This window comes from Thermobia domestica, chromosome 10 (genome assembly GCF_964235325.1).
Source record: "Thermobia domestica chromosome 10, izTheDome1.hap1.1, whole genome shotgun sequence".
Lineage (NCBI taxonomy): Eukaryota > Metazoa > Arthropoda > Insecta > Zygentoma > Lepismatidae > Thermobia > Thermobia domestica.
In genome coordinates, this window is record NC_137463.1 from 199,174,019 (window position 1) to 199,186,822 (window position 12,804).

At 38.1% G+C, this 12,804-nt stretch overlaps 1 protein-coding gene across 1 annotated transcript in view; it reads left to right on the forward strand.

Moving 5' to 3' along the window:
- Nucleotides 1–12,804, forward strand: part of LOC145662925 (uncharacterized) — a 61,152-nt gene that overhangs the window by 38,690 nt on the left and 9,658 nt on the right. The window lies entirely within an intron of this gene.

A 12,804-nucleotide genomic window follows, 5' to 3' on the forward strand; every position in this document is an offset into this window, starting at 1 on the left:
GATGTCGATAACTCAAAAGTTAAAATAAAGTTAAATAGCCTCTAAAATTACCCTCAAATACTACATTCTTCATGTTAGCTTTAATTCGTAAAACATGTGCTCCATCCATCTTGATGGTGAATTTCAGAGCGAAATATCACATTCAGGTCATGGAATTTTTATCTAATTATAGAATATACTATAAGAAAGCTATTTAGATAGAAAAATCATGAAGTTGAAAAAAGCCAAAATTTCCAAAATTCTCGTTTTTTTCCCAAAAAAGCCGGCTTTTTATGTGAAAAAAACCATCGATTCAAAAAAGCCGGCTTTTTTGCATCTCTATTCAAGTGTGACACGAAATTCTGGACGAGTTTATGCGCAATCGATTTTTTCTTTTTTTCTTTCTTTCTTTTTTTTTTGTGAAAAATCAATTCCATTAGAGAGAGAAGCCCTCGATTTCAGCCGTTCCGGATATACAGAGGGTTAAGGAGAAAGGTGCTCTGATATTTTGTTATTTTCGGCTATGTTGCGAGCGAATATGCTTGAAAAGTGTATTTAAACGTTAAGAAAGATGCACCAGAGCGAATAAAAGTGGTGTTGAACGTTGAGGTGTGTGGCGTAACTTTTACCCAGTGCCGGTAAAAGAAGGGGCTATGAGAATAACAAACGTCATTGACACGAAGAACAAAATTGGCTAATATATCATGTCTTTAGTTCGTAGAAAATGAGAGAAGGTGATACAAAAATGTATTAATTATACTGGGAAAGGAACAGAGACGTTATTACGTGAACAAAAATACAAGGCCATATTTTGTGCAAAAGCGCTATTGAAAGATAAATATAATAATATGAAACATAAACACATTTTGTTGAAAACGTCCGCTTTCTATTTTCCTTTTAAACATTTTGCATCCTATTTGACCTCATGATGCTTTAATTCGATTCAGAGTACCAAGAAACCTATATTTACAATGTTAAACACCTTACACGCCTATTTCAGTCAACAATGGAATTCCGTTATTTTCGCTTTCCCCCTCCAAAATATTCTTCACCTAGAATTTTCATGGACTATTCTGTCTTGAAACCCTCAGGTCTAATGCAATGTATTACTAAAGTTTAGTGGGTGAAGGAATTCTGCATTTTTAAAAGTCTCTTTTACTTGTACTATCGCTACCTATTCAAAAATTTGCATAACATCAGAGTACCAGCCTTCCTCTTATTCCTCTATATCTCCAGAACAGTTAAGATTGAGGGTCTTTCCCTATACTGGGTTTGAATTGCACACAAAAACACTTCGTTTTCCTATAAACTCGTCCACAATTTCGTGTCACACTTGAATCGGTTTCCTTGGGATCGGCGGAGTAATTCGTCTAATGTTCATCTGAGGACAGGGAAGTACCATGATCAGTGAGAGCAGGGCCGGCCTTGGGTGTTGAGGGGCCCGATTGGGAATATTTTGCGGGGTCTCAGGTTTACAAGCAACTTGTACCAAGGTCTGTAGAATAAGAGTATATATGCAGGGTGTCTCAAAAGACCCTTACCACCCCTATTAAAATCCAAATGGATGTACTTTCAGCGAATTTGATGTGGTAGGTGAACTTGAGGGTTAGGGTGACACTTTCTGGCGTAGGGTACGTTGACGGCCGCCATCTTGAATTTAACTTTTTTTATTATAAACGCTACGTGGGTCATGTAATACATGACCATAGGCTAGAATTTCACCAGAAAACCGAATCTGAAGTCAAAATAGATTTATCTTTATGTGGTAAACAGTTGTCCACAATTGCATGTCTGACTTTCGTATTACATAATGTGCTCAACATGTCCGTGCTGGGCAATGCACGTGTTCAGACGCTTCTCCTAATAGCTATGGACACGTATTAAGGTTTCTGGGAATATTTGTTCACAGGCAGCCATGATACGTTGTTCCAGATGGCGAACATCACGAATTTTCACAGCATACACCATAGCCTTCAAATGTCCCCACAGGAAGAAGTCAAGGGGGTTAAGTCTGGTGATCGGGTAGGCCATTCCACTGGTCCACGTCGACCAATCCACTTCCCAGGTAATTGTTCATCCAGGAACTGACGCACCTGGATACCATAATGGGGAGGTGCACTATCTTGTTGGAAGAACCTGAAAAAGGTACCATCCTCGGATATCAGAGCCGGCATTATGTTTTCCTGCAACAACACGAAGTATCGGTCTGCACTTAACTTTCCTGGAATAAAAACGGACTGCCGATCTTTGTTCCCCATATGCCTGCCCATACCATAGTTTTCCCTGCACCGGTCATTTTCGAGAGATCTGTCCAAACGGAGTTGTCACGGGACCAATAGCGCATGTTTTGCCTATTGACCTCACCATTTACGTAGAAATGGGCTTCATCCGAAAAAATTATCTGCATAACGAACAGCAGATTAACCCTCAATTGCTCAATAGCCCACCCGCAAAACTGGACGCGACGATCGGGATCGTCCTCCGACAAGTATTGCTGCAATTGCATCTTATATGGATGCCACTTATGCCTTTGGAGCAGCCTGTGCACTGAACTCTGACTCACGGCACACTGCATTGCTAAACGACGTGTGCTTCGCTGCGGCGACTTCGAGAAGGCCAGCACGGCAGCAACTGTTTCTTCGTCCGTGGCTGTCCTTGGCCGTCCACTACGGGGTCTATACACAACTGTTCCCGTTTCCTCGAACTTGGTCAATAACCGTGCCACAGCAACATGCGATACAGGTGCTCGTTGTGGATGACACGCATTGAAATCGGCAGCCACTGCGCGGACACTCCTCCCGCCCCATATTTTGATGATCTGGATGCACTCGTCCCTCGTTAACGGCATGATTGACAACCTGCAACACAAAAGAAACGCAGTCAAATTCACAGCTTCAATTGTGGATAACTGTTTACCACATAAAGATAAATGTAATTTGACTTCAGGTTCGGTTTTCTGGTGAAATTCTATCCTGTGGTCATGTATCACATGACGCTACGTGGGTCATGTAGCGTTTGTAATAAAAAAGGTAAATTCAAGATGACGGCCGTCCGCGTAACCTACGCCAGAAAGTGTCCCCCTAACCCTCAAGTTCACCTACCACATCAAATTCGCTGAAAGTACACCCATTTGGATTTTAATGGGGGTGGTAAGGGACTTTTGAGACACCCTATATATATTGCGCACACCAGCGCACATATATTGCGCTGTCCCTTCTGGTTTATTGGCTAGCGCGTGTGAATTTGGTGTACATAATCTTGAGCCCAATTTCCGGTTCGAGAGCACACAAAATATAATTTTAATCACTTCCCTCTCATCAATCATTCATCTCCTAAGAACAAATCCTCGGAAAAATATTTTCATTTCAATTCAAAACGTTAATAGAGATTTTGCAGTTAGAATGGATGGCAATCAAAATGTGCGCATAAGTGCGTGAAACTTAATAGAATAAACATATATAAGGTAATTATATGTGTGTAAATCTTCAACTACCAATATTAGTATATCATGTCTGAAAAGGACAGTCATAATATACTTGTTTTAGTGACAATCCTCCACCCTCCGAAATTTCGAAGAGTTGTTAAAATAACAACCTAAAATAAAGTTATCAGTCCCCACATTACCAAACACAGAGGACCCCTCACAGCCCGAAAATTTTAAATTAATTAAAAGAAACCCAAAAATTGCGTTTTAGTTTCCCCATTGCCGTAAACTTCCCGGGGAAGGACCCCCGGACCCATTCCGAAATGAATCCTGCCTACGAAACTATGTATATATTTAAATGTAGTAAATATCTATAGTTCTATAGATTTTCTTACTAATGTATTAAATATAACAATGTATCATCAAGTCAATCTGACAAGGGGGCGCGGTGGCTCAGTGGTAGAGCGTTCACCTCTGGTGCTTGGGGTCCCGGGTTCGATCCCAGCCCCCGCCAAGTGAATCTTGTGGTGAACAAACACCGTGCTCGTGGGTTTTCACGGGGTTCTCCCGTTTCCTCCCACTTTCTTCATTCCACCATTTCACTCGTCTCTCATCCTCACCGTCTCCTTTAGCCTAACCGGCATATCCGCGGGACGTAAAACTTAAAGATTTCATTTTTTTCTCAATCTGACAAGTTTTGACGTGCATTTCAAAGAATTGAACACTTTTCAAAAATATAGGTGATGTAACTAACCCCTTGCTCCACTCTGCGGGCGGCAATGTATACAACAATAATCATACTTTAAGACGTCTTGTAAAAGCATAGCAAAACCTTCCAACAATCCTTATATTGTGGAAAATAGAAATGAAATGGAATATTTAAATTTTACGTCCCATGATTATGCCGGCTAGGCTAAAGAGACGGTGGTTACGAGAAATAAATAAAATGGTGGAATGAAGAAAGTGGGACGAAACAGGAGAACCCCGAAAAAACCCACGCACACGCTGTTTGTCTACCACTAGCGTTGTAAAAAACTTTTTTCTGTGAAGTTTTTTCAATAAAAAAAACATCGTTCTTTGTCATGTTTTTTTTTTAATGTCTGTTTCTTTTTCTGGCAACCATTATTTATTGATTTGTGTTGCAGATAAGTGAAATAGTCAGCAGAAATTGAGTCGAAGCCCTCGTAACTTACAAATCGTTTGTTTGTTTGTACCTATACGAGCAAAATTGTGCGATTATTGCATTCGACCCCAGGTCGTTCTAGGCGTTCTCCTACATTTTAGTTAGTGACTTATTGCTCAAAAACATTGTTTCGGAATTTCCCAAATTGATATGGTAAAGGCCTGTTTTTTTTCTTTTAAGAAAAGGGAGTGGCTCTTTATTTTTGTGTACGTTACATTGCACTGTTATTAACCGGAGGGAAATTGATGGATATGTAGGGCGGAAATTTACGAAATATTAGATTTTTTAGTATCTAGCACCACTGTTGACACATGGGTCTAAGTCACCTAAAAAATCTCTAGTGTGTTGACAAGGTACAGTGGAAACCAGAAGCGGCTGGCTTCCATTGAAAGAAAGAAAAAAATTTTTGGCATTATACACATGAAATTTTGACACTTTTTACGTCTCAGAAGCAAAAATCAACAGATATGCCGGACTACAGCTTCCCTAATTATTCTATTGGAACTTCTTATAGTGCATTCTGTAGGCCAATGAGGAGGTTTTCGGATAGTCGTACTTGGTTATAATGTAGCCTGAAAGAGGGAAATAATTGGAGGAAAAAGGGAAATTTTCCAAAATTTTCACCTAAAATCGGGCATGAATTTTTGGCTGGAAACACTGTCACCAGACAGACCAAAACTACCTGAAAATAAAAATTGATACCCCACTAATATATTCTAGACGTATCATGGAAATATCTAACAAGGTAAGAATGAACTTTAAAAAAAAAACTCATTCTACCTCAGAAATTCACAATTTTCTTATTATTTACAGAACATGGTTTATTATAGACCTAAACTGTACTTCCCCTAATTATTCTACTGAAACTTTTTATGGTGTATTCTCTAGGCTATGAACGAGGCTTTCAGATATTGGTACGTTTGAGTATAGCCAAAAAGAGGAAAATAATAGAGACAAACGGAAATTTTGCAAAATTTTCCCCTAAAATCCGGATTTAAAAGTTTCTGTAGCTGGCAACACTGCTATCATACACACATACACAAACTATCTTAAAATAAACTTTGGTATCTCTCCTAATACATCCTACAAGTATTGAGACGGTATCTAATAAAGCAAGCATGTGATTAAAAATATCTCATTTTACCTTTAAAAAAAATCACAGTTATCTTTCCACTTAGAGAACAAAATCTCCTGCCCCTGATTACCCTATTCAAATTTTCTATAGTTTGTTGTGTAGGGCAAGGACGAGACTTTCAGATACTTGTACGTTTGTCGCGATGTAGCCAAGCAGAGGGAAATAATATAGACAAAACAACGATTTTTTCCAAAATTTCCCCCTAAAATCGGGAATTAAAATTTTCTGTAGCTGGTAACACTGCTACCAGACAAACGCAAACTATCTTAAAATAAACACTGGTGCACCGCTAATATATTCTAGAAGTGCCATGGGAATATTTAAGAAACAAAGGTTCCAGTTACTAAAAATAGATTACGGTAAACAGAAAAGTAGGGAAAACTAGAAAAATCAAGGGTTAGAACCTAAATACGAATTTTTCTTGCGCCCCCCAATTACCCCATTGTAACAATCTGTACCCGCTTTGGTTCAGTAAGGAACAGTGTTCGACTGGTAAGTTGACTTGCGCTCGGACGTATAGGTACGGGTTTGTAAACAAAAATTTCGACTTTTTGCCCAAATTTTGGGAAAATTTAATTTCCATAGATGGCAACACTCGACAGGGGGTCGTCTAATTGATGTCAACAATTAGGTATCCACCTGAGGTATCTACCTGACAAGTCTTAAGGAGATCTTTCTTCAACGAAGGAAGCTACAATAAAAGAAAAAGAAAGAAAATTTGAAAATTCTCGAATTTTTGACTCAGCTCAAATTTGAGAATTCCACACCCAGAAGAAAAAAGAAACTAATATGATAAACCATATTTGACAAAAAATAGTTATCCTGATATCTTAATTAGTGTCCACACATGAGCAAATTTAAAAAGTGACACACCGTGTGTGCCACTTTAGCCACCTGTGTCCGAAAGGGTTATTGCACATTTGATTACATTTTTTTTTTAATATTAACTCGTGTTGTTGTTGTAGTTATAGTCTCGACTAACAATAGTATCATTGTTGTAAACAATAACTTTATAAGGAATATTTTCTGTCCTTTTTACATCTTAGTTCCAATACTATTGGTGAGAAATACAGGGTGTTTCAAAATGAATATCTGGGTTTTAAGGATTCGTAGTACTTACTACATTTAGCGTACAATTATGAACAACACATCAAGTAAAAAGCACGTCAAACAGTTTTTCTTAGGAGTGTTCAATTTGAGCATCATTCGTCACACGCCACACAGAGTCTATAGGCGAGAAATGTCCATAAAATAACGCCCTACAACACAAAACACATTCAATTTAGGGGGTCTTGTTGCAACTGTACAATCTCCTAAGGATTTGCTAATTCCCAGATGTGAACATTATGACTGTTCTAGTACCTAAGTGAAATGTCAATTTATCACTGAAGATGATACGATGCAGAAAATCTTCATCGTCATGCGGCAATATTTTATTTGCAAAATTAGCACGTGGTCTGTAGGCTTTAGACCTTGTAGCAACTGTAAACGATAAAGACAAGGCCGGATTTAGACGGGTGCAAAAGTGCACGTGCATCCACTCCCCTTCGTTGTAAATATACACTATCTAAAATGAGAAGCTAACAGTGAAAATGTCAACTTTCCGAAACTTTCTACCATCATGTCTCCGTTTCGGGCTTAAAGGAAAGCAGAGATTTGCAAAAGCAAACGTTTAAGTCGATTTTCAAAAGGTTGAAGGAAAAGGATGCACCAAGCAAAATCATTTGTCGAGTACGTAGGAAAACACAAGCCAGTAGGAGAAAAGAACATTTTTTCCTGCATAACTCTTGGAACTCTCTTTAAAATAATTTCCTCCGTGCTATGCATCAGTGTTATCAGAGGTAAGGAAGATTGTCACATGTCACTTTGAAGAGTTTCAGTGTGATTGGTTATTTTGGTAGTTATTGGTGTACCACCTCATACAATCCCGGATCCGACCCTGGATAAGGATGTAGTTCTAAGCGTCTCCTTAAAATTCTTCATACAGATGGTTGCACTGTAACTACAGATTCAGTCTTTGTAAACTTGAAACACAAAAAGCTTTCTGCTCTCTTGTCGCCCCCTTTGATATAGCTCTTACTGACGGCAGAGAGAGGAAACTGTGCATGCGCCGCGTACGTGTGAACAAAACTGTTTGCGCTGCTGTTTCGTCTGATATTAGTTATAATTGGAAGTTACTTGTAATATATACTACAAATTTTCAAAAGCCTAATATTCATTTTGAAACACCCTGCATTGCTCCAAATTATATCATCCTATATTCATGTCGTGTACGTACATACCATCAGCGCCGGCCTTAGGCAATTTGTCGCCCTTTGTAATGGCATAATTTGCCGCGTCTCTCTTTCTCCAAAACGTACAAATCTTAAAAGCACGATTTTAAGTATGCTACTCCAGCATAAAGAACAAAAGGATGGGAAAATGCACTCGCACTCAGAAAGGCTTAAATACTACAAATATAACCTCGTTGTGCCTGTTTTATCTTTAAATATTAAGTTAGTGAAAGATAAAGGAAACATACCTGAAAGGAATGAAATGAAATGAAATGGAATGAAAGTTTTACGTCCCACGGTTATGCCGGTTAGGCTAAAGGAGACGGTGATTATGAGAGATGAGTGAAATGGTGGAATGAAGAAAGTGGGAGGAAACGGGAGAACCCCGAGAAAACCCACGAGCACGGTGTTTGTCCACCACAAAGTTCACTTGGCGGAGGCTGGGATCGAACCCGGGACCCCAAGCACCAGAGGTGAACGCTCTACCACTGAGCCACCGCGCCCCCCACATACCTGAAAGAATGTAACCCTTTTTATAGAATTCAATATAGTTTCAATTTCAATATATCAGTTTGCAGTTATAGTGCAACTACCTTTTTTCTCTTTATTTCTTGATTTTTCTTCTACATCTTACTTTTTTAAACTTGTTTCCACCTTCAAGATGAGGAACTTGTTTGTGACGAAGACGAGAACACCTTTCATATTAAAACTATGATAACTAACTAAATGGAAGAGGTGTTCGGGAATTGAGTTCTTGTATTTGACAACAATCAAACAATTTATGCTGGAATTCATTTGACCATTTGCTTTAGCACTGTCCATCTGACCTTAAACTAATGCGACCTAAACATGATATATGAATGTAGTATTCGAATAGAAGGTCAGCTTAATAAATTTAAATAACATCATCATGAAGTCTGTTTCCAACAAGAAGTATTTATTTTAAATAAAATGCCGTATTTATGACATTGCCGTCCCGTTCAAATAAACGTGTTTTACATATAGTAGAACCGGCCCTACATATCATTATATATCTAGCCAACAAATTATGTATGTGAGATATTTAGAAAAATAGTAGTGGGCAAATTAGACATAGTATTAGTTTTTACCTTTAGACAAGTTATTTGTATTTTATGCTGTACGTGATATTATTTTCATACTTATAGAAGACCTACTATTTTCATTTCATTTTTTATTTCTTAGTTAATATTGATGAAAAACTGCTGAAACTTGAATTGTTAGTAGGCACCCTACTCATATATATTGTAAAATATTTGTACCGTATCAGTATCTAGCGTTTAATTTACGTTATATTTTACGGTAATTACACCTACATGAAAATACTTCCTACTTAAATAGAGGTTACATACATTACAAATGACTATATGAAAAAAATAAATTTAGAAAAAAAACGAGAGGCAATGTTTTTTTCTTAAAAACGTACATTTTTGAAAAAATACGTACGTTTTTATTTTCCTATTTACAACATTATCCACCATAAAGTTTACTTGGCGTGAGCTGGGATCGAGTGTAAAATATAAAAGAATGATGTCTTCAATGCATCATATAACTATAAATACCATAGTTTATTTGTCATTTTTTTTCATGAATTGGCTATCAAAAGTTAGTTTGTACTTTAAGGTTGAAATAATAGGTCCTACTTGCATTATTTGCTAATATAACTGAATAAAACATAACACCTGTATATCTTTTCTTATAAAAAATTTACATTTGTAAGATATAATGAAGTGCACATTGATATGAATTCAGGAGTAAAAGTGCAGAGGAACGCGGGGGGAGGCCGTCCTCCCACTTTCTAAAAAATAAAATGGGCAAAGATAGACATGGGCGACGGCGTGACGTCATGGATCCCCCTATCTTTCCAGATTCACTTTTACCCCTGTATGAATTCATTGGTTAAAAGATTTCTTAACAGCTGTATCTTTTTGAAAAGAACCCAAGTCAGAAAAACCTCATCTACGCTAGTGGGAACGTAGTAAGGAGCTACTTATGACGGAGATCAGATTGAAACCATTATTGACTACAGACAAAATGAAGTGGGGATGAGACGATCACAAAGGGACCGCGCCAAGGTTGGACGACGACAAGCCTGGACACTTTCTGTCTCCAAGCTTGTCGTTGGCCAACCTTGTCGTCAGCGACCCAAAATGAGATCTGTCCACGCTTGTCGGGATCGACCGCGACAAGCTTGGACACTCCAGGAATGTGTCCAGGCTTGTCGTCAACGACCCAATTTGAAATGTCTGTTCCAACAAACTCTACCATTTAAGGCGTTTCCAGTTCACACATACATGCCCTTCAATATAGAGTTGCATGGCTCGCATCTATATATCACGGTGGTATAAAAATAACACTGCAGTATAATCAGAGAGAACAGTTGCCCTTGTGCATTGATAACACTAACTGCCCTTGTACACCCGTACAAGTGAATAAACAGATGTATTTGTCAGATCATTTAATTTAGAAAACGAACATCTGGTTGCTTAGTGGATTAGTACCAAGGTTCTTCGAGACCTTTCGTATTCACCCACCAAGTGACCACAAATGATGGTTAGTTGTCCAATATTGAAGGATATGACGAACACAACTATATATCCATTTATTTATTAAGTGTCCAGGCTTGTCGTTGGCCAACCTTGTCGTCAGCGACCCAAAATTAGATGTGTCCAGGTTTGTCGGGGTCGACCCCGACAAACCTGGACATCATTAGGAATGTGTCCAGGCTTGTCGTCGACCAACCTTGTCGTCAGCGACCCAAAATTAGATGTGTCCAGGTTTGTCGGGATCGACCACGACAAGCTTGGACACCTCAGGAATTCGTTCGAGTCTGGCGCAAGAGGATAAATTGAGAAGTGCCCAAGCTTGTCGTCATCCAACCTTGTCGGAAGCGACCAAAATTAAGTGTCCAGGCTTGTCGTCGTCCAACCTTGTCTGCGTCCCATCACAAACCTTAAGGAACTGATGGAAGATGGATGACGTATTTCCCATTGGATTATTCGAGTTAGACAAACCTTCATAAACAGCCACCTATTCAATACGCACTAGTATACATTCGGCTTTCGTGACTTCATCTATATATGGCAGTGTCACATAGCATAATCACCAAAAACGCCGGGAATTTTTACTTAGTGAGGTTCTCAAAATAAAAGAGGTTGTGCACCCAGAGCTGTAGCTAGCGATTTCGGTGCCCGGGACGAAATAGAATTCGGACTCCCCTACACTCACCATTACAAACTTCCTCCTCCTCCTTTTTTTCATATAAGAAGAAGCTTATGTTATTATGCTATACTGAATTTTTATCAAGCTGCTTGGACAGATCATTGCAACAGCAAGAAACGATCATTGTGTCAGTGGCGTGTATTAATAGCAACCAAGAAAACCGGCGGTAGCCCTTCAACACTACAAAAGAGTTAATAGAACCCGCGTATAAACTAATTAAAAATAATTCGCATAATGCAGAGTCGTTTTGACGTATAATTAGCGTAATACTAAAAGTCTGACTACTACAGGAAACATATATTAGTGGGACTTTAAGTATGACTCTAATCACGGGTTAGAACTACTCTGCATAAGGCCCAATAAGTTTAGAGTTTATCTTCTTTTTATGGTATTATACTAGTTTCTCTGTACTTTTCACAAACGTGAATACGTACTAAAACAGCTGTTAACACTTAGAACACAATCCCTCTCGCTTTCTTGAAGACTGATAATGTGGCACGTATGTAACTGCCTGCGCGCTCCGTAAGTTACCGTAACAATATGCTAGCGAAGTATGGGCTGACAACCAGCCGTAGGCTGACCGAGTAAATGGAAGAGAAGGGCAATAACATAGCAGCCATTTTGGGTGTAATTTAGAATTTCCGGGCATCATTTCGTACCGCTTTGCGTCAACGCTACACAAAATTTGTGTTTTACTATGTCATTGTTGTTATTACTTGCTGCGTTACCTTTTTTGAATTCAACCATCAAAGTTTGCTCCAACCGATACAAAATGAATCTTACAGACAGTACTGTAGATTGAAGAATGTGTTAACTTCTATTTTAGTCTGACTAACGTTGTGAGTTATATCTAGCAGGAAAATTGAATTTTACCAAGAAAAATTTACATTTAAAAGAAAATATATTACAATGTAAATTGATTATAGAACGATTGTTTATAGGACTAAAATCAGTACACTAGTATATTTATGGTCAAATAGTAAAATCAAGATACACATTTCGTGATGCAAATTGATGAACAAAAAATATTGCATGCATGCACGTAGCCAGGATTTCGTGAAAGGGGGGGGGGGCTGTGACATAAAATAAAGCGCTCATCACAACAGCGGCTTGGTAATTCTAAACTATTTTACTGGAACATATATTGGTTCGTTCACCTAGGATTTCCTAACGGGAAGGGGAGGGAGCGTGACATGAAATTCTGAATAGCCAGGAGCTCGATCAATCTAAACTACTTTATTATCAACATATATTGGTTTGTTAGGACAATAAAATGAGGATATGTTGGTAAGTATTTTAATAACAAACTATGAGAAATCTCGAGTTAAATAATAATAAAAAAAACGTGCTGAAAAAGATTTTACAATATTTACATCCTTCTTCTGTTCATTCAAATATAACAATTTTCCTTTCATTATGACCCTAACTATTATTAAAAAGTACATATTCACTATTATAAAAAGTACATACTCAATAATGTCTTGTAAAATATTTTACAATATCTGCGTTCCTTTCTCTGTAGAATCAAATGTTAACAGAACTTTCTTTCCATATAAATTTTTGTTTTTAT